Source organism: Macrobrachium rosenbergii, chromosome 14 (assembly GCF_040412425.1).
Source record: "Macrobrachium rosenbergii isolate ZJJX-2024 chromosome 14, ASM4041242v1, whole genome shotgun sequence".
Classification (NCBI taxonomy): Eukaryota; Metazoa; Arthropoda; class Malacostraca; order Decapoda; family Palaemonidae; genus Macrobrachium; species Macrobrachium rosenbergii.
The window spans coordinates 53,227,271-53,234,770 of record NC_089754.1 but is presented as its reverse complement, the minus strand read 5'-3'; the positions used below and the strand labels follow the sequence as shown (position 1 = coordinate 53,234,770).

General features: G+C 37.5%; 1 protein-coding gene across 25 annotated transcripts in view; it reads right to left on the bottom strand.

Annotated features, from left to right (window-relative positions):
* bru3 (bruno 3) overlaps nt 1–7,500 on the bottom strand; it is a 905,487-nt gene that overhangs the window by 662,405 nt on the left and 235,582 nt on the right. The gene's annotated exons all lie outside the window — the stretch shown is intronic.

The window sequence follows — 7,500 nt, the reverse complement described above, 5'->3', positions numbered from 1 at the left end:
TCTCTCTCTCTCTCTCTCTCTCTCTCTCTTATGGTGAGCTCACTTCAGGAGGAGGAGGAGAGACGAAGACAGAAAAAAGGAGAGAGCGGCAGGAGGAGGAGGAGGAGAGACGAAGACAGAAGAAGGGAAGAGAGACGAAGGGAGGAGAGATGATGGGAAGAGAGAAGAAAGTTAGAGAGAAGAAGGGAAGAGAGAAAAGGGAAGAGAGAAGAATGGAAGAGAGAAGAAGGTTAGAGAGAAAAATGGAAGAGAGAAAAACGGAAGAGAGAAGAAGGGAAGAGAGAAGAAGGTTAGAGAGAAAAATGGAAGAGAGAAAAATGGAAGAGAGAAGAAGGGAAGAGAGAAGAAGGTTTGATAGAAAAATGGAAGAGAGAAGAAGGGAAGAGAGAAGAAGGTTAGAGAGAAAAAAATGGAAGGAGAAGAAGGGAAAAGAGACGAAGGTTAGAGAGAAGAATGGAAGAGGGAAGAAGGGTAGAGAGAAGAATGGAAGAGAGAAGAAAGCTTGCGAACAGAAAGGACGCGAGGGAAAAGTAAAAGAAGATGGAAAGAGAGAGGGAAAACGATCGAGATGAAATGACAGGAGAAAGCAAGAGAGAGAAAGAAATGGCGAAAGAAAGGACGTGGGAAGAAAGATCGAGCGGAAACTATTTAAATAAAGAAAGGACCAGGGGATGAAAGCAACACAAGAAAGGATGAGAGGAGAAAGCAGGAGCAAAGAAAGGACGAGAGGAGAAAGCAGGAGCAAAGAAAGGAGGAAAGGAGACTGCATGAGGGAAGGAACGGTCGAAGGAGAAAGCGAGAAGAGAGGAGAAAGCGCGATCGAAAAAAAGCAGAATGCAGAATGCAAAGAAGAAAATACGACAGTAGACACCGCACGGAAATAGTGAAAGCAGAAAAGATAAACAGAGAACGCAACGATAAGATTATTGAGGTTACGACGGAAAGGAATGAGAGAAGAATGGGTGAAAAGAGAAAGATCGAGAGAAAAGATAACATGGAAAGTAAAAAAAAAGAAAGAGACGATAGGATGGAAAACGAAAACAAAAGACAGAACTGGAAAGCTACAACAAACGCTGATAATACCAAACACAGTATTAAATAAACTTAAGCTTGCAGAAGCCAAGAGACGCGAACCCCTGCGTAAGGAAAGTATTAAATAAATTAACAGGATGTTAAAACCAAAGCTTACAGAAACCAAAAGACACGAATCCCAGCAAGATTAAAATAAAAAAAAAAAAAAGAACGCCTCTTGCAAACACACGAAACGGACAAAACCAATGAGTATCGAAAACCCTAAAATTCATTCAGAACTCGAAAGACGAAAACACGAGAGAGAGAGAGAGAGAGAGAGAGAGAGAGAGAGAGAGAGAGAGAGAGAGAGAACAAATTTAGCTAAAAGCCACACGCTCAAAACTCACCTAAAGATATCAGCATTTACCCAACACACACACGGACAGGCACAAACTGCCAAAGAGGTAACGAACTGGTTGCTGCATTTTTATACATAACCCCTACGCTGAGGTACGGCGTGGGGAGGGGAGGAAGGGGGAGGGGTGGGGGTTGGTGTCTGACAGGGGTGTGTGGGGGGAGTGAGGGAGGCTGCATTGGAAAATTGGAATTAAAAGGCCCATCATTTCCGAGCAAATGCTTACAAACTGGTCAAAGGCAAATGGCCAGAGGGCTGGATGGACATGGCTGGAACGGGGGGAGAGAGAGAGAGAGAGAGAGAGAGAGAGAGAGAGAGAGAGAGAGAGAGAGAGAGAGAGAGAAGGGGGGAAGGATGAGAGAAGGGAAGATGATGAAACATATGTCAGTTGAGAGAGAGAGAGAGAAAGGGAGAGAAAGGGGGAAGGGTGGGGTACAGGGAAGATGATAAAGAGGAGAGAGAGAGAGAGAGAGAGAGAGAGAGAGAGAGAGAGAGAGAGAGAGAGAGAAGGGAAGATGATAAAACATACGTCAGTTCAGAGAGAGAGAGAGAGAGAGAGAGAGAGAGAGAGAGAGAGAGAGAGAGAGAGAGAGAGAGGCAAATATGAAAGCTTTCGATTATATTAAAGGAGAGAGAGAGAGAGAGAGAGAGAGAGAGAGAGAGAGAGAGAGAGAGAGAGAGAGAGAGAGAGAGAGAAGGGGAAGGATGAGTGAAGGGAAGATGATAAAACATATGTCAGCTGACAGAGAGAGAGAGAGAGAGAGAGAGAGAGAGAGAGAGAGAGAGAGAGAGAGAGAGAAAGAGAGAGAGAAACAAATTTGAAAGCTTGTATTAAAGGAGACACACAGAGAGAGAGAGAGAGAGAGAGAGAGAGAGAGAGAGAGAGAGAGAGAGACACGAAATATCCCACTGGAACTCCAATAAAATGGAAAATGAAGAAAACTGTGTAGTTAAAAAAAAAAAAAAAGAGAGAGACAGAGAAAGAGACGCTGATTGGAGTAATCAGATAAATCAAACAACGCAGCCCCTTCCACATTCCTAACAGTAACATTAAACGCGAGATAAGAAAAAAAAAAAAAACCCGACTTCATTACGGGCGCAAATACGCACGCATACATTCCCTCCTGCTTTCCTGAGTGCCCCGGCCACATTCATTACAAGTCTAAAAGCCTGGGAAAATTACGGTTTATTTCCTCACAATACACGTTGTGATTTATCACGAACGGCAATAATGCCGGGTGGATATCATTGTCAATGATGGCTATGCACGGGGAAATCTACTTTTGTCCACCGCAGATTTACGGCCGGCAATAAAGGAAGACATCTTAGAGTGGGATATATATATAAATATATATATACATACAAAACGCGTTTGCCTTCACATTTACCCTTGCGATGACGCGGGAGCGGTTTTTACGAGGGGTTAATACGTATCACCAAAAGCCGTCGGAAATGTGAGAGGAACCTTTACAGCAGTTCTGGTATTGGGTCGTTCGTATTAACAAAATGGGGGGAAAGGCCACATTTGCAGTATTGCCGAATGGATTCCTACATTGATTTTCTCATTTCTTGGCAATAGTTTAACAGCCGTGAATGCGACAAATGCCGGTATCATCATCAATATTTAACCCGTTTTCCTTCTAAAGTGTTATTACTATTATTATTATTATTATTATTATTTATAAAAATACTCATAGTAGCATGAGTCTTAAAACGGAGAAACAAATCCACAGTTATGCATATTTACATATATTTAAAGATAAAAGATGTACAGATAACTATCTCTACAGTTTTATATTTAAATACATGTACATACGCATAACAGTGGATTTGTTTCTCCATTATTATTATTATTATTATTATTATTATTATTATTATTATTATTATGACAAGGAGTACGTACCCGACAAAAGTGTTTGGTGACGGATACACTGTACAAGAAAGGTTTATATTTTCCTATATTTTCTTAAACGTTTTAGACAAGAACTTCTAGTAAGTGGTAAAACCTCCTAGGTTGATGATTGCGTAAGTTCGCAATTAAAACAATGGGACACAGACATTATATATATGTGTATATATATATATATATATATATATATATATATATAAAATATATATATATATATATATATATATATATATATATATATATATATATATATATATATATATATATATATATATATATATAAATATATAAATATATATATCCTATTTTCGGTATATATATACATTATCACAATTTCACAACAACCTTATTTAGCATAAAATTGAAAAGCTCCTTTCTAATACTGCGCAAATTTCTCCGCCTGTAATGTTCAATAACCGTGTCTTGACAGCAGATAATATAAGTCGAAATGTTCAGGAATTTGCGTTCTGCATTGACACCAATGATCCAAGGGACACTTAATGATATGCCTTCCTCCTTGAGAAGAAGCGATGGTAATCGAGACGGGACATTTCAAAACGATGCATATGACTTCCACAGACTTTGACATGTGAATAATTTAGAATAATACAAAGTAAAAACCTACTATTGGTGAATATGAGCAATATATTTTTTTTCACATAAAAGAATATACATTATCTTCAAGGATGCCCAAAATGCCCTTAGTTCCTTATTGCAGGGATGCCCAAAATGCCCCTAATTCCTTAAAGCGTTCTGATTACAGAGTGATGCTAGGCCAAACACTGTAATATCTCTTGTTCAACAACACAAGACATACATACATACATACATACATACATACATACATACATACATACATACATACATACATACATATATATATATACTGTATGTATACATATATATATATAATATATAATATATAATATATACATATATATATACATACATACACACACACACACACACACACACACACACATATATATATATATATATATATATATATATATATATATATATATATATATATATATATATATATATATATATATATATATCACACGTGCGTGCTTACCTTCGACACATGTGCCAAAGAAAAACACAGACATCCACAAAAGAAAATCGCCTCTCCCTCTCCCTTTTGGCCTCTCAATTCCTCCTCTTCAGGAGGCCGCTGCTTCCTTAATCCCGGGCGAGCAGGAGGTTTGGGGTGTGCAGATAATGTCAAAAAGGCAGGTTTGCTCCACAAAATGTAAACAGCTTCAGTGTGACTACACACACATACACACACACCTCGCTCGGGTTTTCTTTTTTTTTGGGGGCGGGGATGGGGGTGGGGGCTGAAATGGCCTAATTTGCACCAGAATTCCATGTAACTTGTCCTCGTTCTGTTTTATAGACGTATTTTTCTTATTCCCTTCGGCCACAACACACGGGAGAGGGACACTTCTATTGCTCTTGCCGCTAACTCCTAATGCTGTTGTTGTTGTCGTTGTTCTGCTTCCCACAACCACAACAACACGACAGCTGCGAAGGTGGTGCATGCTGTGTCATTATTTATATATGTGCAGTATATGCATATGTATATGTATGTACTGTATGTATGCATGTATATATGTATATATATATAATTTTGTGTACGCACATTAGATATACATTTTGTATATATACATATATATATATATATATATATATATATATATATATATATATATATATATATATATACATACATATACATATGTATATACATATATATATGTATGTATATTGCGTTTGTGTGTAAGATGTACACAAACACAAATATCTATATCTATAATATATACATATATATACAGTAGATATATATATATATATACATATATATACACATATATATATATATATATATATATATATATATATATATATATATATATATATATATATATATATATATATATACATATATATATACAGATACACACACATAAAGTTACATTTTACATAAATACAGAGAAGATTAGAAACACGACCACAGCTTATAAAATGCTGTGATGCTAGTCAACGAAAATGAAAAAAAAATATAATAATAATAATAAAAGAAAGACAGAAAGAGAGAAAGGAATAAAAAAAAAAGAGCAATATAGTGTCCCATATATCAAGAACGCTGACACCTAACGTATATAAAAATACTCATTAACATGATTTGCCGTCTACATCGGGCAAACTGTCACACAAATTTCTTACGCCTTCCAGCAGCCAGAGAGAGAGAGAGAGAGAGAGAGAGAGAGAGAGAGAGAGAGAGAGAGAGAGAGAGAGAGAGAGAGACGGAGAATATATATTTGATTAAAAAAGGGGGCATCTCACCAAGGGTCTCGATTCGACACAATTATAGATTGGCATTCTTTAAAAATACAAAAATGTTTGGTAGGAAAGTGGGCATTCGTTTGGGCATCCAATTGGAACTGGAATCTGGGCAAAATACTGAGTGGTTATGTACACAAAAGATGAGTGTTTGATTATATATATATATATATATATATATATATATATATATATATATATATATATATATATATGTATATATGTATGTATATATATATACAACCACACACACACACATATACGTAACGAAGATGATGGGTAAAGGTGACAACGTCCATCTCCTTGAATTAAAAAACAGACCAGACCGCAATTTAATAAGTTAATGCGACGCAGAAGAGATTAGAGCGCCAGTGGCCACTTGCGTAACTCCTGTATCTCCCGAAGGAGACGGACTGGCCTAGACTTGGCAAAAAGGAGGCTCTGACAACTTCCAGAGCATTTCATTCATCAAATGTGGGTTTAAGCTACGCTGCAGAAGACTTTGAAACATCCAAATCTGGTGATGTAACAAGGTCATGGTAATTGAATGGCTGTGACAGAGGTTTCATATTTATATTTCGAGCGAAAATATAACGGTGTTATGGACATGGAGGTATTCTGAAGAAACATGAAAAATACCAATGATTCTGAAACTTATTCAATTCTAAAGAAACTTTAAAAAATACGAATGATTTTGAAAGTTACCCTATTCTGAAGAAACATAAAAAATAACAATGATTCTGAAAGTTATTCTATTCTGAAGAAACTTTAAAAAATACGAATGATTCTGAAAGTTGTTTTTCAGATTGTTTCGCGAAAGCCCCTTCCCCTCCTCCCTTGTTGCTTCCATATTCTCCCTCCAGACTGAGTCCTCCTCCCTCCTGGTTCCTCAACCCACTTCCCTCAAACCAGCACCTCAACAAAAGGACTTTCTGCATAAGGTTTTCGTCACCTGTCAAACGCAGGCATAAACACACACATTCCCCCCAGCAACCGCTATTCCCTAACTCTTTTTTTTTTTTTTTACCAATGACTCCCTAGCTAAGGCACAAACACCAGAGAGAGAGAGAGAGAGAGAGAGAGAGAGAGAGAGAGAGAGAGAGAGAGAGAGAGACCTGGTCACCATCCAACGAAAGTCACTCGATGTTAAAGAAACAGAAGATCAGAGCCATGCGCATTCTCAGAAAACTAAAATCCGTCCAAATCAGATAGCAATATCTTTTCATCCTTAGAATTAATACTGTATAAACTAAGAGTCTAACTGATTAAAAAATTTTTTTTAAAAAATGACAAACTTAGAGTGAACACCATCATTACGTCCTCGGGCTCCTGTCAATGAATTACACTGACAGGGGACTTAATATTTTGATGAGAAAGGGGGACTTAATATTTTGATAAGAAAGTCTTCATTAAACCGACAAGGAAGTCGAAGAACGACCTGACCATAACCGTGTCCATAAAAGCGTGTGGACTGAACATGCGTGGATTTATGCGGCCGGGAATGAGCAGATGGAGATCATAAATGAGGGAAGAAACGAGACAAGAAAGAGAAGGGGGCAATGGACTCGCAAAGAATGAGAAATGAGAGAGAGAGAGAGAGGAGACTCGATGATGTTTTGGAAGAAATGTAAAGAGCTCGTGAAAGATAAACACCAAGGGCGATCTCGTGTATCCTGAAACAATGAGAAAGTAACAGAGAAGGGGCTTTTAATAAAAAGAAGCTGAACTGGGGAGAGAGAGAGAGAGAGAGAGAGAGAGAGAGAGAGAGAGAGAGAGAGAGAGAGAGAGAGAGAGAGAGAGAGAGAAGAGAGAACCA